The following is a 24,183-nucleotide window of genomic DNA, read 5'->3' as shown; positions in this document are numbered from 1 at the left end:
AACTACAAGTTTTAGTGATTTCTTTGTTCTTTATTTCTTGTATCTCACATTGTCTCATTTGTTTTTTTCATGTATGAACTCAGTTCTTTCAAAGGTGTTCAATGAGCTAAAACTATGGATCTTTGTATGTCCATACATATCTATATTTTGTTTCCCTCTTGAATATTAGTTTGGCTGGATATAGGATTTTAGGTTCAAAGTAATTTTCCTTAGAATTTTGAGGAATTTGTTTTTTGGTGTCGAGTATTTCCAATGAGAAGTCTAATGCCATTCTTATTTTCATTCTACTCTGGGTGACATTTAAAACAATCTGCAGAAGTTTTTGGGGATTTTATATTTATCCTTGGTGTCCTGAACAATCACCATTGTGATCTAGGTATGTGTCTTGGTGAGAATCTGTAGTCTGAATATAATGTTTTGTCAATCCTGAGATTTTTATTTGATAACTTCATCCCCTTCATTCTTCTGGAACTTTTACTGACACTAGACCTTCTAGCAATCTTCCTTGCCTCCTTACTTTCCATTTCTTTCTAGTACTGTTACATGACAAACCACTTGAAAATTTGTAGCAACAGTTTGTTATATTTCATGATTCTGGAGTTGATGAAGCTATGTTTCTGCTCTGTGCAATGTTGGCTGGGGTCACCCATGTGGCTGCATTCATCTGGGAACTTGGCAAGGGCATCTAGGTTCTTTCGCTGAAGCCTCTCTCTCCAAGGCTCATCCTTCAGAGCCTTTTCATGTGGCTCTTTTCTCCAACAAGGTAGCCTGAATTGCCTTACAGCATGGCAGCTGGGTTTCAGGAGGGCGTTCTAAAAGGATAGGTCCCTACTTGCCTCAACCCTGATAATGTTCCATTGGCCAACACAAGTCACATGGCCAAGCCTGAGTCAAGTGTGGGAAGGTACTCTATGAGGGCATAAACACTGAGAGGTAGGGTTTTCTGGAGGTCAACAATGTCAATCAAAGTTGGGGTGCTGATAGCTCATCTTCTGAGTGCAAGATTTTTGTCTCTTCTGAGATTTAATGCTTACCTGAGACACTGCCCAGCTTCTCCTAGGGGCCCACACTCCCTGGTCTAGTCCTTGGGGACTGTCTCTGTCACCTACTAACTGGCTGTGGAGGGGGATAGGAAGCACTCACCTTCTTAGCTGCCCCGATTCAGCATCTCAATTAACTTTTTCCCTGAGTGGTTTGTGGCCCCTCATTCTTTTTCCTCTCAGCTCCAAAGTGTCCTGGACTTGATCTGCATTGTTTTAGGCAGCTGCCTCCTTCTCCAAGGCTGTACCCTTGAGAATCTTCTCCCTTCCTTTTCTTTCCCACTGGAGATGTGATGAGGTCCTTTGAGAATATAAATTGGGTTTTCTGTCAGAAATAGATTTACCTTTATCTCCCCCCCCAAAAGATGTTTTATTAAGTCTTTATGATTTAAATAATCACCTTTTAATTATGTTTAGTAAATATTTGTTGAATGGCTTAATTAATGTGCAAGAATATTGGTTGGACTTAATGAAATCTGTTACTGGAAGCATTAGTGTTGGAGGTACTCTGAGAGATCACCTAGACTAGTGATTCTTTTTTTTTTTTTTTTTAAGATTTTATTTATTTATTTGATAGACAGCGGGAGAGGGAACACAAGCAGGGAGAGTGGAAGCGGGAGAAGCAGGCTTCCGGCTGAGCAGGAGCCCGATGTGGGGCTCGATCCCAGGACCCTGGGATCATGACCTGAGCCGAAGGCAGCCGCTTAACGACTGAGCCACCCAGGTGCCCCTGATTCTTTTTTTTTAATTTTATTTTAATATGTTAATCATACATTACATCATCCGTTTTTGATGTAGTGTTCCATGATTCATTGTTTGTGTATAACACCCAGTGCTCCATTCAGTACGTGCCCTCTTTAATACCCATCACCAGGCTAACCCATCCCCCCACCCCCCTCCCCTCTAAAACGCTCAGTTTGTTTCTCAGAGTCCATCGTCTCTCATGGTTCGTCTCCCCCTCTGATGTCCCCCCTTCAATTTTCCCTTCCTACTATCTTCTTTTTTTTTTTTTTTTTTTTAACACATAATGTATTATTTGTTTCAGAGGTGCAGGTCTGTGATTCATCAGTCTTACACAATTCACAGTGCTCATCACAGCACATACTCTCCCCAATGTCTATCACCCAGCCACTCCATCCCTCCCAACCCTCCCACCACTCCAGCAACCCTCAGTTTGTTTCCTGAGATTAAGAATTCCTCATATCAGTGAGATCATATGATACATTAGACTAGTGATTCTTAAACTTTGCTAAAAATGTATCAGTGGTTTTTCATGGCACTTTGGATAAAGCCCAATTTTCTTAGTACTTCATGTGTGACCTTTTATGGTCTATGCAGTGCTTAATTGTATCGTCCATCTACCTACCTTCAATTCTTCTATATTGGAACCAATCTTTATTCAGTTATTCAAAAGTCAGTCTCTCTCTCTTTCTCTCTCTCCCCCCCTTCCCTCCACCCACCCCGGCCCCCCAGGCCTCTGGAGAAGCAAGGCTTTCTACCAGGAAGAGTCTTCTCTCTTCAGTAGCCAGTTATTCTTTCTCTTTCCTTCCTCCCTTCTGAAAGGCAGACTGCTGCATGTAGCACCTCATTTGGATGTGTCTGGAGTCTTGGAAGTTTGATTACCCTACATTCTCCTACAAATGGACCTTGAGAGTTTGTTTGGGGGTTCTAGCAGGGGAGCACCACTACTCATATATCCTTGACCGAAGAACAGTCCTTCTCTACTGGGGAGGTCATCCTCTTCATACAGCTTTAGGAGGATGCACCTGCAGTGGTGAGGGAGGAAGGGGACACTGCCTAGCCAGCCACATCAGCTGAAACAGCCCTGGTGATCACTCAGGTGACAGATGTCGCAGCCAGATCATCCTCACATCCAGTAGCCAGTCATTCTAACACATCCTTTAGACCCAGTTTCCCTGGAATATCAACCATGACTTCCTTATAATGCCAAACCTGGGTTAAAATCTCTGATGTGCCTAAAATTCTCCTGTCTGAGAACTTGTCATTCTGCAGTGTAGTTGCACATGAGCTGGCCCACCCAACTGACTGTGAATTCCAGGAGGGCAGGGATCATACTGGCCATCCAGCCTGTCACACGTTGCTGGACATCCTACCTAGTACCGTGCCTGGCTCATGGTAGCCACGCTATTTTTGGAGTGATTGCATTAATAGGCTTCCTAAGACTATAAAATTTGGAGATTTTCATCATTAGCCTGTATTTAAACATCACAAGAAACCTCTTTAATGCTTTCATGTGTTAGGGTTTGAGAAAAAATTCCAATTGAAAACAGGGTTCTGCTATTGAAAGAGTTTGAAAATTCGGCCCTGGGATAATGCTTTCATCTTATAGATGCAGCAGACTCCAGCATGAGGAGTGACTTACATATCTTTGTGAATGGCAGGGCCAGAAGTACTGGTCGTCATCCCCGCTCTCTGTGACTCAGCCTCTGTGGTGGGTTGTGTGGCATTGCTTTGCCATCTGACTTACCCTGACATGCAGCCCTAACTGCTCTGTCCCTAGCCTTTAAGGTGGTACCTGGTGGCTTCCCCCGGGATAAAGACTGACCCTGCAAAACTTCCTTCATGAATGCTATTTCCTAGGATACTTGAGCACCAAACCCTAAGGGGGCTTGAGCAGAAAAGGCTCAGCAAATCTATTAATATCCTGTGAATACTTTGAAAAGGTTCCAGTCTGTCTGGAGCAGATTCTGAAGCCTTTCATGTTTATCAGATGTCTCATCTGTAGGTCACCATGGCCAAGAGATGTAGGCAGGGTGGTGTTTGTTGCCTTGATTTATATCTAGGGAAATCGAGACTAGAGGTGACATGAGCTGGACCCAGACAGTGATGGGCAGAGCCAGGAAAGAACAGGGACCTACTGCCATCCCTCCTGGGGATCACACCACTGCTAACTGACCAGCTTAACAAATACCTGCTGTTCCCGTTGACAAGAGTGAAAACTACAACACAAATCAACACAAAATAAAAAGCACTTGTTCTGGAGAGGATGTTAAGTGGGTCTTGTCCATCTTTGACATTTGGTGGGGCCCTTTGAAGGCACTGTCCTGTGGTGTCCCACCCAGTCCTGCCCTTCAGGATGGAGGCCCTCAGGCCACCAGCTGCTGGGAGAGCTGGATCCTGTGACTCATGGAGGTATCCTTGACTGAGAGAATTACCTTTGCCCAAGCTTGTGCCCCACTTTCTGAGGGCAGCCTGTATCCAGCCAGTATGCAGGGGTACAGAGACATGACCCTTTGCTGCAATCTGAGAAGGGCCAGTCCAGCTTCAGAGCTCCCTTGGAGGTCAGCTGAGAGCTGATGCAACCGTGTGGAAGGTCAGCTTCTCCCTTTGGCCAGTCTGTCCCTTTCCCTCTTTATGGGAGTCACTCTTGCCTGTGCTCCCCAATAAAACTCCTTGGTGTAAATCTCCATTTCAGAGTCTATATCCAGGGAGTCCAGCCTACACAGAGATGTCAATGAGCTGGGCATTACCCACTGCCATGAGAGAATGAAGCGAGTTCTTCCCCATCAAGTCGAGAGGGGGGGGGAGCTTTGGAGAGTCCCAAAGGGAGCATGAAAAGTGTTCCCTGCGTTTTGGAGAATGTGGAGAAAGACCTAATCCACACCTGAGATGGCCGTCAGCTGGGACACTTCCTGGGGTTAGCTCTGACAGCTGTGCAGAGAGGTAGGAGTGGGAGTGAACAGCAGGTGTGGGTCCCTTGGAAAAGGGATAGACTTAGGGCACCTTGAAAGGCTCCTCACACAAGAGACTGACCTAGAGGGGTGAGATGATCCCTCTTGGATGGACTGCTGGATGCCACGGGTTCAGGGCATTGTCCTATTAGTTAGCTAGAAGAGGCAAAATCCAAGCCAAAGCATGTAGGCAGGATGTCTCTGCCCTAGGGGATCTTTGAAGAAACCCCAGGAGTTCCCCCATAGGACAAAAGAGTTAGTATTTGAGTGTCTGCTATGACTAAGGGCATTAAAAAACCTAGAGAGGACTGGAAACAGCACCAAGTGTATCAGACACTTTGACATTCTTCTCCCATGGCTCTTCTCCTTTCCCTAGCATGGGGGAGAACAGTAGAGCCTGGGGCAATGCTCAAGAAAAAGGTAAAAGACTAATTTCCCTCCCTTTCCCATTGTAGGTTCTCTCTCCTTTCCCCGTTATGGTTGGTTTGGGGGGAGAAGTTTTAAGTTGGATGAGAGATGGAAGTTACAGTGTTCAAGTTGACAGGATTTTTTTTCTTTTTGCTTCTGAATGTGAGACCCCTGTTAGTACCTGAGAATGACCGAGAAAGCTCTGCAACCTGCCTGGGATTTCACTCAGGGACAGACTCCTTGGTTTTGTCTGAGCAGGTTAGGAGGAGACCTGATGAGATGGCTCCCTACTGAGTCCAGCTAATTCAATAAACAGGTTACACTCTGCTTCCTCTTTTGTTAATATCCGGCTGGGACCATGCTGAGGGCATGTGGCAAGGAGGCAGTGTGACAAATCCTTTGATCTAGAAGGTTTTCTTAGCACAGTATTCTTTTCAAGTGTGTTCTGGAGTCTGTCTGATATTAATGAGTATTACTTGAAAAGGGTTCTTTGTGGTCAAATAATTTGGAGACCACTGGGCTAAATAAAGTTCAGTGGTACTCTTTATGCTTTTTCAGAGCCTTTAAAACACTAATGTGCATTGTGAATTCCTAGGATAGGCTTTCCCAACTGACACTCATGTGATAGTTACATCATTTTATTGATATCTCTGAGGTCTAGCTTTTCTGGAAACACTTAGGAATAGATGAATTTTAGGAGCATACCTCCCTGTACTAGTATGTTGTAGCAGTGCTTTCTGGTCACAGATATGTGGTAGAATAATACAGAAGAGCTATTGTCTTGGGTTTGGGTTGCTAGAACAAAAACACCATAGACTGGGTGGCTTAAACAGCAAATTTATTTCTATCTGGAGGCTGGGAAGTCCAAGATCAAGTCACTGGTGGATTCTGTGTCTTGTGAGGGCCCATTTCCTATTTCATGAACGGCTATTATCTTGCTGTGTCCTCACATGGCAAACAGCAGAGCACACTGGACTCTTCATCTCCTTATAAGGGCACCAATCGCATCATGGGCGGGGGCTCTACCCTTGATTTAATTACTTTGCAAGGGCCCCACCTCCAAACATTATCACACTGGGGATTAGATTTCAATGTATGAATTTTAGGGGGACACATTCAGTCCATAATAGATATTAAATGAGAGTTTAAGGTTTTCACCCTTGTTTATGAGACTATGCCAGGTAGCAATTTCAGGTCTAATCTAATTCATCATCTTGGGGCGGGGGCTTCCTCTAGAAGGGGCTGCCACACATGGAGTGTGCTGTGGAGCATTCCCATAACAGTGGCAGGCATGGCCTGTTTCCCTGTGAGGCTGTCCTCCTGTAAGAGCTCCTTCTGGAAAATGAGGCATAGAACCTGCTAGATTCAGGCAAGGACAGGGGCAACACTCAGAGGGAAGCAGGGCACGGATGTGAACAGCGGCATCTGTCATTGAGACAAAAACCCAGAGAAGAAGATATCAAACAGCTAGGAAAATCCTTTTCAAGGTTCAACTTATTATTTGCTCAGTCCCACACATGTGACTTGCCCTTGCTGTAGACATCCTATTGATTTATAATAAAGCTGTGCTCACGGAAGGGAAATGAGTGTGTAGGAGTGCATGACTGAGTTACTGTGTTTATTGCTAATACTTGGTATAGCTTGGGAGATTACTATGAAAAGTATGGTTCCCCCCCACCATGTCCCTGTGGGGAACACCTCCCAGAAGCCACAGAGCTGGAATCAGCACCTCCCTCATCCCCCTGTGATGGGAAAAATAACTTTTGTTTTTCAGAGTTGCTACCTAGGCATTTTGCAGGATGCTAAACCCTGTTCACACGGAGTCTAGACATTCAGATAAGGACCTGAGTTCAGGATGCCTTCTATAAGTTCCCACTTTACTTTCCCTGGGGGTTTAAAATAAGCAGAATTAAGCCTGGGAAAAGTTAGTGATCTCTGCCCCAACCACCTCATAAGTAATAAGTGCTTGCTACCCTGGTCGTGCTCTCCTCCTCCATTACCTGGGCTAGAGGACTGCCCTTCCCCTAGCTCGTTGGACAGCACCCCCCCCCACACACACACACCGTTTCTGGGATCTCTAAGAAATAAATCTTGTGACTCTACTTCCTTTGTGCAGGTGTTAAAACTATGTTCTTAATCAAATGGACCCTATTGGCTTCACTTCCCCAAAGTGGGAGCTCAGATGCTAGGGAGCTACCTCTTGGCTCCCTGTGGGTGTCTTGTGCCTCCTCATTCAGCAGCTTATAGTCTGCACATTTTTAGTTTGGTACACCAGCTATGGGTCCCCCAACACATCTCTACATGGTGTCTCACCTCCTCTGAGTTACTGCTGTCTTTCCGGAGCCACTGGGGGTGCCACAGAGGATAAGAGAATATGACACAATTTAGAGGAGTTAAAAAAAAAGAAAAAAAAACCTGCAAACTTCTCAACAGAAGAACAGGGTACTTATAAAGGAAGAAACATCTGCTCACCTCAGATTCCCCACCAACCCAGAACCACCATCTCCAGAGGCTTATATGAAGAGGGTTGTGACCCAAGAATTCTGTGTTCAGCTAAATTGTCTTTCATGTGTGAATCCATAAAAAGATACTTTCAGAAATGCAATGGTTTAGAAAGTATGCCACTTTCTCATCCCTCCTAGAAACTGAGCTGATGTATTTCCACTGACTAAGATAAATCAAGGATTCAACAGTGGGTGATCATGTACACCAAAAAGGAAATCTCAGTATGTTTCGAAGAGTGTAAAATGGCACAAGCGAAGTTTCCTGCCTGGGACACAACAAATTTTTTAAAAACCCATAATAAATGGAATAAAGAAATAACTTTCATACCTAACTACTGGATGAAAGATGAAATAAAAATGCAATTATAATCTGTTTAGAAAAGGAGGAATTTGGCACAAATGAAAAAATTTCACGATCCTAATTCTTTATGAATGAGAAGTTAAGGTGACTGTCCTCATGCCAGACAGAGTGGGAGGGTCAGGCAAGAGTCCCCACCTTCCCCAGAGAAGAAAAGGTTAGAAATGGGAACCCACCCAGGAGAGGCACTTGTCACCCCAACTGCCCTGGACACAGGGAAGCATTCAGTGAGAGGGTAGATGAACTCCTCCGGTATGACATCCTTGAGGAGGAAGAAAATCAGCTTTGAAGTTGGAATCAAAGAGAGCAGGTCCGGAGAGTCAGAGATGGCTGACTCCGTCCCCAAATCCCTGTTCACAGAACCCTTGCTTGGATTGCAAGTGCCCCTCCAAGATGCTGACCCGCCTGCAGAAAAGCTGCCCATGCTGTCTGCTTGACGAGATCACTCAGGTCTGCCCAAAGCCTTGCCCTTGTTGGCCCCTGCGGAGTTGCTCAGAGCCACGCCTGAGTGTGAGGGCGGGAAGCCTGGGGGAGGGTGTGTGAAATGCCGTCCTTGAGGCTTGCGGAGACCTCCCAGTCCTCTCCTCCACCCAGCACCTCTTCCCGAAGCTCCCACGGCAGGACCACCCTTCTTCCTCACCCGTTGCCTGGAGAAGGGTGCCCACGTCGTGCACGCCCCGCAGGGACCCCACAGCAGTGGTGGGAATGGCAGCCAGCGAGCTGGGCGGTGGCATCGCCTGTTTCCCTGTGAGGCTGTCTTCCCGTGCAGCGCCTTCTGGGAAACGAGGCAGGTGTCCAGTTTCCCATAAAAAAGCCATCAACCTGAGGAGGAGATGAATCATCTACATTCTATGGATGTGATGATGTGTGCTCCAGGGCCAAACTGGCTGTTTCCTACATATAATACCAGACTCCCTTCTCCTCCTTTTTGGCTGGGTGTTCGATGCTTGCTGCCTGGGAGAATTGTGTTGTTAAAACAGGTGACTTTTTTGCCAGCCCGGGCTTGTGACTTAGGGCTCAGAAGCTTATAGATCCTATTCTCATATACAAGGTCAGGTGGGGCTAGAAGTTAATGGGACAAGAATCCAGTCATCTCTCTTTCGAAGGCCCCCCCCCCCACCACTGTGTTATCACTCATACCTGGGGTCACCTGAGTATCGGGGGAGCTGGCTTTTCCCCGTTGTCTGAGATCAGAGCGGGCCTGTCACCTATGGTGACATTCAGGGCTGGCAATTACTCACACAATGCCCATCCACACTCAAATTTAATATAGAAATCAGGTGTGTTGTGAAAGGGCCTGAAAAGGCTTTAATTTTCTCAGCCGTCTAAGGCTCCGTGCAAACTGGAGTGTCCCTGGCGCAAAAGCACTGTCTATCATGTGTTTTGCTGAATATAACAGCCCAGCTGTACAATCTTTCCAGACGGCACAACAATGGGGCTCAATCAAGGCTCAGAACTTCTCCTCCCAGCCCCTCAGACCTGCTCTTGTGTCCCTCTTTCTGCGAGAAAGAATGAGTCCATTGTTGGGGGTTTCTCTAATGCTTATCATTGTGCTAATGCTTGTGACCCATGAGGTTGTGCTCCATAGCCTTGCAGCTCAGTTTTCTTGTCAGGGAGGTCAGTAGGTGTCACATTCTCCACTTCTGTTCTCTCTTCTAGCAACTGAAGCGGGAAAGCAGTTCCTTTGGAAAATTTGGAAATTTCTGCTTAAATTGCCAACTTGTGAAACTTTGAGGTCCATTAAGTCTTTCTTCTGGTCTTAGAGCTGAGTAAGCTGGGGATTGGCTCCACAGGTATTAACTGGAAATCTGAACTTAAGTACCCCACTTAGACAAATGGCTCCATGGAGGAGGGCTTGCTTTGCAGTCAGCTACAAGTAAATCAAGGAAGCACTGAGCTGGCATACATCTTTGACCTTCCTCACTGGTGTTTGGGGAATCACAGAGGAAGTGCTTAAAAAAGGTTTCACAGTGGATCTGGGTGGGCGATGATTGGTCTATTGTCAAAATGCTGCACTTCCTGCAAGAGTTATCACAACTTAGGTGGTTTATCTGCAAGGTAGGTGGGTCCACTGTGGAGCTGGAGGAAGCAGATACTGGGGTTTGGAGAACAGAGCTTCAGGGAAATCCCCAAAGTAGGATGGCCAGTTGCTCACTATGTGGGCATTCAATGTGGCATGGGGACCCTGGTCTAACTGTGGAAGCATCAAAGTCAAGTGATGTGCCTGGTGCATATAGGATGTCAGCCAGGAGTTAGAGTGAGGCAGAGTCCAGCCCAGGGAAGTAAAGGGGGTGCCAATATCCTAGCCAAGTGTTGTGGTCCAAGACATGAAGGCAGTTGTTTAAATCTGGTGTGCTGGACAAGATATCTGGTGGACTGAGCCCTCAGGTGCAGAGTAGCTCTGGGACACGGGACTCACAGAGCCAAGGGCCTCCTCTCTCCCCCACCCGCCCCGCCACACACACACACACAGTGTTGGTGAATTCTAGCTTCCTGAGGAGTGGATGCCTTGGGCAACATTTGCCCACAAGGCTCTGTGAGACCTGGCGCTTCAGGCTGAGGAGGGGCTGGGTAGGTGGGTTCTGGTGAAAGCGAGTCTCTTTCATCCAGAAGGAAAAATATAAAAGACAAGTTGGCATTTTTCTGGAGAATAATCTCATGCTGTCATGAATGAATGTAATGCTAGCATTTTATATATGTTGCTGGCACCCAGAATTGGGTTTGCAGCACAGACTAATAGTCCTTAGAAGCTCATGTTGTTTCTTCCCACTGACTTTCCCATTCACATTTCAGCTACATTCTTTAGTCATGCTTAATTCTACCTCCTGTGCCAGTTCTGTACTAAACTTACCTCTTTCTCTCCCACATTCTTTTGTATCTACCCTCTGCTCTATTTCTGCATAACAAACAGCTTCAAAATTTAGTGACTTAACATGACAACAATTTTGATTTGCTATTGGATTTTATCTGTCAGGAATTTAGAGAGGACGTAGATGGCAGGGATTGTGTCTGCTCTGTGATGTCTGGGACCCAAGCTGGGAAGACTTACTGGGTTTGGGGGTGATTTGAATGGCTGGGGTTGGATTTATCTGGAACCTCCTTCACTCATATGTCTGCCACCTGGGCTTGAATGGCAGGAAGGCTGGACTCCACTTGCACTCATCTGGAGAAACCCACATGGGGCCCATCTAGCATGGCAGCTCAGGACTCCAGGAGCAGGTGTTTGAACATGACCATCATGACCTAGCCTTGGAAGTCACACAGCATCCCTTCTGCCATACTCTGGTCGAAGTGGCAATAAGCCAGCCAACTTCAGGGGAAATGAAGCGGGGGAGGGATTTGAGAGTTTGAGCCTATGGTTTAAAACCATTATGCCCTCTGGACTTTGTATTTGCTCGATTGTTGCTGCTTTTAACACTTTACCTTGCTTTCTGTCTTCTCCATTCAAACAGGCTGCCTCCCTATTCAGGCGCCACAAACACACACACACACACACACACACACACACTCTCTCTCTCTCTCTTTCTCTCTCTCTCATTCGTCTAAACCTGTTTTTTTTTTTTTTTTTTTTACAGTTCTTGCTGCATGGTTGCAGAAATGGGGTTATTCTTTATCTATCCCTCAGGAAAACCTGTCATTTGGCTGAGTTTGCAGCAGTGACACCAGAAAGATCATTCACAAGGAGGCATTACTCATGGTGTTTCTATGACACTTCTGGTTTCTTCCCATTCTCCCAGTAGTTTTATCAAAGGTCACCCTTTTATAGGAGATAGAGACTACAGAATATATCATTAAGTCTTAAGTATCTCAACTTTCCCTGCTTTCCAATAGCTGTTCTCCATGCAAATCTACACAACTGAGATTTCTATCCTATATGGCAACCAATATATATATATATATTGGATTGTTTAAAAGTGTGTTGGTCTAGTCTCCTAGACTGTTGTTTAAAATCTGTAAGGGTGGGAGAACATGTGTGGTAGGTTTGTACCCATCCCATCAACCCAAGTGCCAGAAAAGCAATCTGCCTAAGGCTTGATAGGATTGATTGGAAGGGTCATGCTCATTTATTTTGGGGTGATTTAGATTTTTGTTTTGTCTGTTAAACTGCCCTGATGAAGTAAGTATACAACCTAGGTGCAAATGAATGATAGCTGAGGGAATCCATAAGTTTGTTTTCAAAAGGACATTCACATGTCAGAGTAATGTGGCCTTATGATTTGTGGCAATATTTTGGAACATCATCTTAGTCTTCTCTGCTATTGGGAGCAAGTAAAGCATACTGGACATGGGGTCAGAAGATGAGGGTTGAATCCCAACTCTGCCACTAAATAGCACTATGACCTTGGTAAATCACATCCTCATTCTAAAACCTAGTCTCCTTAGCTATAAAATGGAAGTAATAGAACCTGCTATTTAGAATTAGGATTAAATAGTGCCAGTTTTTTTTTATGATTAAATGAAAGAATTTATGGGACAGTGTTTGTAAAATGCACTTATAAAGGTCTGTGATTGTTCATTAATAGGCTAAGTCAGGGTTCTTAACTCAAAGAGCCAGACTGGTGATTTAAATGACTGAGAAAACTGGGCCTAAAAACAGGGGGATTGGTATAAATGCTGTGTCCAAAGAGGGATGCTTCTCTACTTCTTCAGCAGACTGTGGCCCAATTCAGGCCTGGGTGGCCACATTTAATTTTCTCAGAATCCAGAGCTGCAAAATTTTTTGTGGACAGTTCTGATTTTTAATTGTTGTTAACTTTAGACACACATTAAAAAAAAAACCAAAAACCTTGGAATAGACAAAATACTTCTGCAACTTGTCTTTGTCCTATACACTGCTGATTTAATATTTGGCTCAGAAGGAAAGCTGGAGGCATAAAGATGGCACGAAACCATTTCTCCCTATTCTACTCTGCTCAGAAGAACTATAAGCCTTAGAAATGAGAGGCAACTAAAAGAGAAGTCTGAACAGAGGAAGATGGACTGGTTAGGGACACTGGGACAGAAGGAACACCATAGAGCACATCTTAGCATTCTCCACCCATTGGCAGGAAGGGACCCAGGCCAGGTGTCCCCCACCTCCAGCCTAAGTTTGACTTAAGTAGGTTTATTCCTCTCCTGAACTGGATGGGAGGTCCTGTCTGTAAGAGCTGTGGAACTAATAATACTCCAATGGGATCTTTCTTGAGGAGCCAAGGGAAGCACTTTCCCTCCCTACTAGACCTGAAACTCCTTTTCCCCATCTCAGGACATCAGGTGGCCAGGCAGCATCTACCAGTGGTGGGGTGGGGAGGTCCTGCCACAACAAATGGTCTGGCCCAGAAAGTACTTTCCATCCCTGCTGGATCTGAGATTTCCCTTCCTAACCTAGAGCTATGGGGTGGCCAGGAGTTTTTGGCAGAAGATTCCTGCAAAAACAAGCAGCTGGCCCAAGAGATCTTTGTATCCTGCAGCCCAGAGAATCATTTCTCCCAAGCAGATAGTGGGTCAGGGAGGGTTTATCCTGACAGAACAAGGAGTTGGTCCAAGAAGTGCTCTTTGTTCCCTCACCTGGGGCATCAGGTGGCCCATTTGGGGAAGTTCCTTCTTCAAGCAGCATCATCAGATAAACCCAGTAGACCAAAAGGGCACCCCAAAGGCTCTGAAAATTAAAATGCATTGGAACTACAGCCCATAAAAGTAGGCCAGGGATCCATGTATTGATCCTGAAACAGGGTGACTGTGTACTAAAGTTATTTAAACAGGAACCAGAATCTCCTAAAATAATAGATAAACTGTCCAGGATACAATAGAAAATTGCCCATCATACAAAGAACCAAGAAAGTTACAACTGGAATTAGATAAGACTGTTGATGCCAACACTGAGATGAACCAGATGTTGAAATTATTTCACAAAGATTAAGGGCTTCAATAATTCTAAATATTCATAAAACAAATGAAAAAATAGAAAAAATCTCAGCAAAGTAGATGTTTTGAAAAAAGAACCAAGTGAGATGATAGCACTGAAAAATTAATTAGCTGAAAAGAAAATCCCAAAAGTGCTGATGGGCTCAATCATATAGCTGAGATCATAGGGGAAAGGATCTGTGAACTTGAGGACAGATCAATAGAATTTCCCTGGTGAAAATAAAATGGAAAAAAAAAAAAAAAAAGAATAGAGCCTCAGGGAGCTGAGGAACAATAAATATCCAAACATACCAGTAGGGTCCCAGAAGAAGAGGAGACAGCAGGAGTGAAAGAGTATTTGAAGAAATAATGGTTGAAAACTTCTCAAATTCAATGAAAGACATACACTGACAGATTTAAGAAGCTGAGCAAAATCCACATAGAATAAATGCAAAGACATTTATGTCAAAACTTCTGAAAATTAAAAACAAAAATTCTTTAAAGCAGTGGTAAGAAGTTGAAGGTTTTCTTCTAAGATCAGGGACAAGGCAGAGATACCCACTCTAATCATTTTTATTCAACATAGTACTAGAAGTCTTAGCTAGAGCAATTAGGTAAGAAAAAGAAAAGGCATCCAAATTGGAGAGGAATAAGTAAAACTATTACTATTTGCAGATGACGTATGTAGAAAACCCTAAAGACTCCATTAAAAAATGTTAGAAATAATACAGTAATGATGCAGGATACAAAAATCAATACACAAAAGAATAGTTGCATTTCTATATGCTAATAGACTATCAGAAGGAGAAATTAAAATCTCATAATTACATCAAAAAGAATAAAATACCTAGGAATAAATTTAACCAAGGAGGTGAAATCCTATATACCAAAAATTGCGAGACATTAAGGAAAGAAATTGAAGACATGGGGCCCCTGGGTGGCTCAGACAGTTAAGCGTCTGCCTTTGGCTCAGATCATGATCCCGGGGTCCTGGGATCGAGCCCCACATCAGGCTCCCTCCTGAGCGGGGAGCCTGCTTCTCCCTCTCCCTCTGCCTGCCACTCCCCCTGCTTCTACTCTCTCTCTAATAAAAAATAAATCTTAAAAAAAGAAATTGAAGAAGAGACAATAAATGGAAAGGTATTTCATGCTCATGGATTGGAAGAATTAATATTGTTAAAATGTCCATACCACCTAAAGCAATGTACAGATTGATCCTTATCAAAATTCCAATGGCATTTTTCACATAAATAGAACAATCCTAAAATTTGTATTCACTCATGAAAGACCCTGAATGGCCAAAACAATCTTGAGAAAGAACAAAGCTGGATGCACCATGCTCCCCCCTGATTTCAAACTCTATTACGAAGCTATAGCAATTAAAATAGGATGGTATTGACATAAAAACAGACGTGTATATCAATGGAACAGAATAGAGAGCCCAGAGATCCACACACATGTGGTCAATTTATGACAAAGGAGCTAAGAATATACAATGGGGAAAGGACAGTCTCTTCAATAAATGGTGTTGGGAAAACTGGACAGCCACATGTAAAATGGTGAATCTGGACCATTATCTCCTACCATACACAAAAATTAAAATGAATATAAGACCCAAAATGATAAAACTCCTAGAAGAAAACATAGGTGGCAAGCTCCTTGACAAAGGTCTTGGTGATGATTTTTTGAATCTGACACAAAAAGTAAAGGTAACAAAGGCAAAAATAAGTGGGATTATATAAAACTAAGAAGCTTCTGCACAGTAAGGGAAACTCAACAAAAATAGAAGGCAACCTACTGAATGGGAGAACATATTTGCAAATCGTGTATCTGATAAGGGGTTAATATCCAAAATATATAAAGAACTCCTACAACTCAATAGAAAAAATTTGATTAAAAAAGGGCAGAAGATCTGAACCGACATTTTTCTAAAGAAATCCTACAGATGGCCAACACATACATGAAAAGATGCTATGTATCACTAATCATCTGTGAAATGCACATCAAAACCATAATGAGACAGCACCTCACACCTTAAAAAGAGAAGGGATAACAAATATTGGCAAGGGTGTGGAGGAAAGGGAACACTTGTGCACTGTTGATGGGAATGTAAATTGGTGTAGCCACTATGAACAACAATATGGATGTTCCTCAAATTAAAAATGGAACTGTCACATGATCCAGCAATTCCATTTCTGGGTATTTATTTGAAGAAAGTGAAAATGCTAACTCAAAAGGATATCTGTACCCACACGTTTATTGCAGCATTATTTACAATAGATAAGATATGGAAACAACCCATGTGTCCATCAGTGGATGAATGGATAAAGAAATATATGTGTATGTGTACACACATACACACACATACGCAGTGAAATATTTAGCCATAAAAAGGAATGAGTCATTGCCATTTGTGACAACATGGGTAGACCTCAAGGGCATTATGCTAAGTGAAATAAGTCAGAGAAAGACAAATACTGTATGATCTCTTTTATATATGGAATCTTAAAAAAAAAAACAAGCTTATAGAATCAGAGAACATATTGGCTGGCACCAGAGATGGAGGGTGGGAGAAATGGGTAAAGTGGGGGGTAAAAGGTAATACAAAAACAAAAAACAAAAACCTCAAAAAAGCAGGAGAGAAATGACACATTACCTATAGGGGAACATTAATTCAAATGACTTTGGGTTTTTCATCTGAGACTATGGATGCCAGAAATGTCAAAATATTGTTAAAGTGGTGAAAGAAAAGAATGGTTAGCCAAGAATTCTATATCCAGCAAAGCTTCTTCATAAATGAAGGGGAGATAGAGACATTCTAAGTTGAAAGAAAACTAATAAAAAATGCCATCAGCAAAACTGTCCTTAAAGAATAGCTAAAAAGTTTCTCAAATAGAAGGGAAATGACAGAAGAAAGAATCTTGGAACGTGAGGATGGAAGGAAGAACAATGGAAAGAACAGATAAATGGTTAGACTACCCTTCTCATGAGTTTTATAAATCTTATGTAATGATTAAAATGTGAATTATAACACTGATACACAAGACATGACATTTAAAAGTAGGGCACATAAAGTGACCTAGATGGAAGTAAGGTTTCCATGCTTCAATCCAAGTGGTATAACATTGATACTAGTAGCCGAAATCATAGATGTATATTGTAACACAGAACAGCCACAACAGAACTGTACATAACACTATACATAAAAACAATAAATGAGTCAAGATGGAATCCTAACAAATGCCCAAGCAACATACAAGAAGATAAGAGAAGCAGAAGAGTGAGAAACAGAGCAAATAAGCACATGTGCAGACATTCAGCAATAGTCATTTAGGGAAATGCAAATGCAAGCCACAATGCAATATCACTGCATGTCTATTAGAATGCCTAAAATTAAAAAAAATATCAACAACACCAAATGCTAATGAAGATGCAGAGAAACTACATCATTCATACATTGTTGGTGGGAATGTAAGAGGTTCTATCCACTCTGGAAACAGTTCCCCAGGATTTTATAAAACTCAGCATGCAATTACCATATGACTCAGCAATTGCACTCTTGGACATTTATCCCAAAGAAATGATTTACGTTGACACAAAAATCTGTGCATGAATGTAAGTAACAACTTTATTTCGAACAGTCCAGTGTGTGGAACAATCAGTGTTTTCCTATGGCTGAATGGTTAAGCCATGGTACAGGACACCATAGAATACTGCTTAATAACATAAAGGAACAAGCTACTGATACGTGCAACATTCTGGAAAGTAGTCAAGGGAATTCTGTTGAGTGAGGAAAAAATAAAAGTCTCAAAAGATTACAGTGAGGGCAAGGAGTGATGTGGGGATGATTATAAAACACCAACACAAAGAATGCTTGTGGAGATAGAATGTTAGGTTCATGAATCTATACATGTGAAACAAATTCATAGCGTAAACACACACAAGTAAAATGGGGGAAGTCTAAGATCTGTAGACTGTATCAATGTGTGAATATCCTGGTTGTGGTAGTGTACTATATAGTTTTGTAAGATGCTACCACTGGGGAAAATGGAGTAAAGAGGGAATATATTAGTATCATTTCTTACCGGCACATACAAATCTATAATTATCTCAAAAAATTAAAAAAAAAAAAAAAAACCCTTGGTGCTGGGTTGCAAGATGTCGAGCTGATCTCACTCATTTTCCCATATTTCCATGAAAACATTCAGGCCTAGAATCAAACTGTAGGTCTAAAAACTTGGAAAAGGCCATCAAATTAGAATGTTATCAGTTGCCTTTAAGGTGAGCCCCAACTATGAGCTGTGATGGGGCTCAGGTTTTACAGTGAGTCAAATATTTTTCCTGTGCTGCTGAAGGTTGCAAAGGTTTTTTCCTCTTTTGATTTCTCACAAGTCAATTCGGTTATTCCTCTTCAGAGCTCATGAGATAGGACTTTTTTCTGAAAAGCAAATTGTGCATTATCTGTCATTTCAAGATACCTTAGTTTGGACAAATTATAGGAGTGAGTCCCCTTTCTGTTTGAATTCTAGGAACAACTCAATGAGGGGGAGGGAGGAGTCACAAAGAAACTATTTCCTACCAAATTCTCATTAAAGAAATGGCTTTTTCATCATCTGTACCTATTGAACTCAGTAGCAGGATTTCAGTTTGGAAACCTCTGTAGCTCAGTGGAAGCAAGAATTGAAAGCAATTCATCTAAGCGAATGGATTGAGGCAGACCCAATCATTTGTGGTACCTACATGCTTTATTTCACCTACACATTATAGAAAATGCTACTTTATTAGCTCTCATACTTAAAAAGTGCACATGTTGCTCCATCTCGTTGCAACTTTTCTCATAAAATAAACCTTTCTGAGGGTGTGAGCTGTGATGGGAGGGACGCAAGAGCGAGAATAGGAGCAGAAAACATCAACTTGACTTTACATCATTTTATTTGTTAGACTGGCACTATTTGGGCCCATTAAAAGCTTTAGGAAATTTTTAGTCCTGAACACTTACTATGTGTTAAGTGCTGTGCTGGTTTTTAAGGGGCCTAGAAACCAAGTCACAAATCCTCAGGTGAAGTGATTTACAGATTGCAAAATCTTCTCAGCAGCATCATCTCATCTGGTTCTCACAAAAAACCTGTTAGGTAGGAATTATTACCTGCTGTCATTTTATGGGAGATAGAACAGTATCTTGGATAGGTTAAGAGCATGCCCCATATTAAGGCTGTTGGCAAGCATAGAGCTTGAGCTGTGCTTCTGATTCTAACGCTAAGCTAAGGCTAGATCAGATCTCCTGTTACAGACTCACATGAAAGTTTGGCTTTCACTCATAGCAATCATGTGGCATGCAATTACATGTTTATTTTCTTCCTTAATTTCTGTATCCTCTGATATAATAGATTAGAGTCCATATCAGATTTGATTCATTTATCCATAGTTCCAAGCAGTGCTTGCATTATGGCTGTAGTTAAAAAAAAAAATCCTATTGTTGTATATAGATTGTATTTTATGTTTCCTTCCCACCCCCTCTTTTCTGCTAGTTGTTTTCTCCCCTTTTGTCCTATATTTTTCTATATTTTTTTAGGTTTTCTTTGACATTTTTTTTCCCAGCTGACAAGAAGTTATTTTTATATCAATGACTTTTATCTTTCACTTAAAACTTTATTTCTTTACCAATGGCAAGATTAAAACAGTATTTGATTTTTCCATATTACATGTTTTAATGTGTTTACATTCTTTTTCTTTTCCCAGAATATTCTTATTTTAAGGTAGCCTTAGCTTTTAGATCCAACTTATAATATCATATATAACTTTCTTATATCATCTTTAGTGCAAGAATACAATCCCAGGGAAGCAGGAATGAGAAAGAATTGGAATGAGCCAGGGAAGGAGGGAGAGCAAATGTAAGGGAATGTGTGGCTGAGCTGCTCTTGGTTCATGTCAAGTGGACTGCTTTTTCTTATAAGACATTTTCCCAGTAGCTGGAAGAAAATTCTGCATTTCTAAACAATCCATTCAGAAGAAAAGGGGAGAAGGGTATCTTTTGACTCCTGTATCCTATTAGTCAAAGTTTAACTCAGCATCCACACTGTCCTTTTTGGGCTGTGCATTTGTGGTGCTGGCTGGGTCCCAAGGCTTCTTATTCCTCAGTGGCAGCAGGGCAACCTTGAGATAGAAAGCAAGGTGTGTGTGTGGCAATATGCATATGCATATATGATATGCATATATGAGAAAGGCACTTGGTGTTGGCAATACGAGGAATCCAAAGCTTTCATCACAGCAGACCCCTCAAATCCACAGTGATGGCTACACCAGCACTCTGGCTCCGTGGCCATTAGAAAAGTACAAGTAGTTGCTATAGAAAGCTAGATAAAAGTTGTATACACTGGAGGCACCTGGGGGTATCAGTCGGTTAAGCATCGCCTTTGGCTCAGGTCATGATCTCAGGGTCCTGGGATTGAGCCCCATGTCGGGCTCATCAGGGAGTCTGCTTCTCCCTAGTGCTCTCCCTCTCTCTCTTTCAAATAAATTAATAAAATCTTAAAAATAAGTTATATACACTGAATCCAGCAAAATTTGGGGTGCTACATAAAATAAGTCTAGTAAATATATTTAACATTTTTATGTCATATCTTTTAAAGGCTTCATTTCCAATTTGCATTGTATTTCATAATTACATCAATAGTTATTTAGAAACAAATTCAAATTTGACCACTTTTAGTCTTCTCCATCATTTATATTGCATCTTAAATATAATTGAATTTTTATGCAGTTCTGGAGGTTACAGAATTTTGGGTATTTCTTTTTCAGGAAAGTTATATGGGGTGGTATGTTTTCTGAGCCCTAGCAAGTGTAAGACTTTCAGCTGGCTTTATACATAAATAACATGGTGAGTGGTTATAGAATTTTGAATAACAATGAATATGATATCAAAATTCTAGTGTACTCCGCTTCCAGCCATGACAGTGATATTGGATTTTTCCTCCCATTGAAAATAACTATAAACCTAGACAAAATATATGAAGCGTTGGGCAACAGGCAGTGTAGGATACTGATCTCTGAGAGAAATGGAACACAGTGAGCCCCCCCCGATTGCTCTGGCTTTTTGTCTGCAGTCACTTTCCCGAAGTGAAGGAGAGCAGGTGGTCCCAAATGGAGCCGTGTTCTCTCTAAGCTGAGAATTGAAAGATGAAGTCCAAGAATGCTGAAGCTATTGTAAATGCAGAGATAGCTGAGGAGAGGCAGTTGTATGGAAATGGGTGGCGGGAACCTCTCTGTAATCTACATGAGGATCCAGCATGGCCCTGTGGCCAAAGGCTGAGCTGTCCAGGGAAGGACCTCATAAGTCCTCATACAAATTTCCCCCTGTAGGTCAAGAGCTGAATGGTAATATCAGAAGATAGGACAGGAGATAGTGAAGTTCCAGGGCACAGTGAGGAGATGCCTCTAAGTACCTTAGACTTTCAGTGGAAAACCCAGAAATATTAGATCTTAGGAGTGAGGACAATAAATCCTAGGATTAAGGATAAAATCTTTATGGGTAAGAGCTAGACCTTACTTAATAAAGCATAAGACCATGATTGCTTGAAGATAAAACTGAAGAGAACCTCAGATAAATACTGACTACAACAAACAAGCTAACAAATAGTACAGTTCCATAAGGAAGGGAGAGAATGGGCCAAAATGGTACTTGAAGAAATAAAGGCTGGAAGGTTGCGAAATTTGGTGAAAAACTCAATTTACAGATTCAAGAAGTTTAGGAATAGTACAATGAACACCAAACTCAGGTTTAAAGATGAATTCTGAGGGAACCCAAAGTGTCCATAAAACCTTATAGACATAATTCCCTTTGGTTCATCCTTTTACCTCCTACTCCAGCTGAATTGGGTCCTTGACATTTCTTCCTATATATTCCGGGTATAGGCTTTGCCAGCTTTTTTGGCCTTTCCTTCATACCTCATCTTGAGCAAAAATCCCCTTCCAGCTCAGGTCACTATTGTCCCATGATATCCTTCTCCATCTTCACTCCCACTGCCCTCCTCTTCCCTCACTTTAGATATAGTCCTAGGTACACAGTTGTATGAAGGGCTTCTGGGAAAGTGTTCTCTGCAGCACTAATTGTGAGAAAATGTTAAACCCTCAATGAAGATGGGTTTCATATGCAAATCATACGAAAAAGCAAGTGATACCTTATTGAAGGCCTATAGTGCACCCTTGAATATTAAAAGTTTTGAGAAGTCCTGAAAAGAAACCCATCATTTTTTCAGCCAATGTTTTCCAAACTTGTTTCACTTTTTAAAAAAGTGTAACATCTATTAACTTCTCATAAGGCCTAGAGTGTGACAGAAATTGTTTTGGAAGATGCTGAACTGGAAGGGGCCTCTCCTGAATTGTGGTTTCTTCCTTTCTGTGTCTCTCTCTGCATCTCTCTTCCTTTCTCACTCTCTCAGCACTTTATCTAATTCGTCTATGTTTGTAATTAAGGCCCATCATGAAGCCTGGGGTATTGCATTCCTATTTTCCCAAAGCTGATAAAATCACAACCCTACCACAAAATAATCCTGACAAACTGATTTTGAATGAACTCTGATCCCCCCCAAAAGTTTTGATGGGAGAAGTAGAAAAATAAGAAAAAAAATTCCATATTGGAATCTAGAAATTTTGCTAGTGATGAAGAAATAATTAGTTGCAATATCATTTCTTAGTCTAGCATTTTTCCCTTCAAAGAATGTATTGCTGAGGGAACTGGTCCAGAGCTCAACATGGACAACTCCGATTTCTTCCTTCATGTCACTGATGTCTTTACATGCAGGGTGGAGGGAGGGAGGGAGGGTGGACAGGAGGTTTTCCGTACCTGCTCAACCTGCTCAGATCTTAGTGATTAAATGGCCTTTTGTCAGATAATTAAGATTTTCATCCCTGGATGCAGATGTTCAAAGGGCTTGGTTATAACTAGTGTTTATTTAATATGAACAGGCCCTGATCCCTTCACCTGTCTGGGAGCATCTGTATTACCCTGCTTTCAAAATGGATTTAGCTCACAAACTATTTTATTGCCTGCTTGCATTTTGGGCCAAAGTGAGAAAAAGACAAAACACTTTAGTGTATGTGTGAATTTGTTCTTTCTCTCTCTATATCTTTTTTTTTAAGATTTTATTTATTTATTTGACAGAGACACAGCGAGAGAGGGAACAATTTGTTCTATCAAGAAGGGAGAACTAGTCCAGCCACCCAGCCCCTTTTATCACTTTGTTCACAGCTCTTGTGCTAGCTCTAAAAGGCGCCTTTACAAGTGGAACAGTATGGTTTTTATCCTTGGGTTTTATTCACTTCATGAATAAAAATGCCCCTGATTCACTTTGCAAGGTGGAAAGTGGGTTTGAACTTGTACTTAGAGTGAGATGAAGTTTAGCCAATGTTTGTGTCATTTACTAGAGTGGTTCATTTCACCTTGGGCTTTATGTCCTCAGTACAGCCCTTATTACTCAGGCACTGGCCTCTGTTTGAGGACATCTTGTTCCTCCAATTACGCTGAAGTGGCCCGTTTCCGGCTAGGATCCAGCCACTTCACCACCAGCCTCTTATCATAGCACCAATTACACAGACTCAAAGCAGGGTCTGTTTGGGGCCAGTTATTCTGGGAATGGCTTTTCTGGGTTGATGCTCTCAGTGTTTGAACATAGCTAAATAAACAGCCTTGTTTCATTTGGGAGCTCTCAACCAGAGTTTTCTTCCTTCATCTACTAGTTCTTTCTTACTCACTTAATGTGTATCTATTCCATTTTATTCAGGATTTTTGTTGTTGTTGTTTAGCTTTTTCCCTTCAAATTGTTATCATTTGGGGTTGCCTTAAATTCACCTCATGAAGATCTGTTTACAACAAGCATGCCTCCTTCCTCTTTCCCAGCTCTATATAAGTAGTCCTGCACGTCCATCAGGTCTCAGCCAAAATGTTTCTTCCTCAACGAAGCCTCCCTGCATAGGCCTAGGTTTTAATTTCTCGCTGGTTCCATTTCCCCAGATTCCAGGACTCTGGAGCCTTGGGAGCCAGTCAACTCTCCTATTCCCATGATACAGCAAATATATACTTGAAGACCTTGCCATTGTTCTAGCATTAGAAATGCTTTATGAGATCAATATCCTTTTACATGCAGAATTAAACTTGCAAGAAAGAATGGATAATTGGTGTATGCTGGAAATGAAAAGGTTTCTGGGAAACAGACTGGTAAGGGTGAGAGCAAATCTTTCAGTGGCCTTGGTGGTAGGAGATTGCCTATCTCAGCAAACCAGGGGTGTGAGTTTTTGTTGTT

The sequence above is a fragment of the Phoca vitulina genome, unplaced genomic scaffold, assembly GCF_004348235.1.
Source record: "Phoca vitulina isolate PV1807 unplaced genomic scaffold, GSC_HSeal_1.0 scaffold29, whole genome shotgun sequence".
NCBI classification, from domain to species: Eukaryota; Metazoa; Chordata; class Mammalia; order Carnivora; family Phocidae; genus Phoca; species Phoca vitulina.
The sequence above is the reverse complement of the archived record's forward strand: the minus strand, read 5'-3'. Positions refer to the sequence as shown.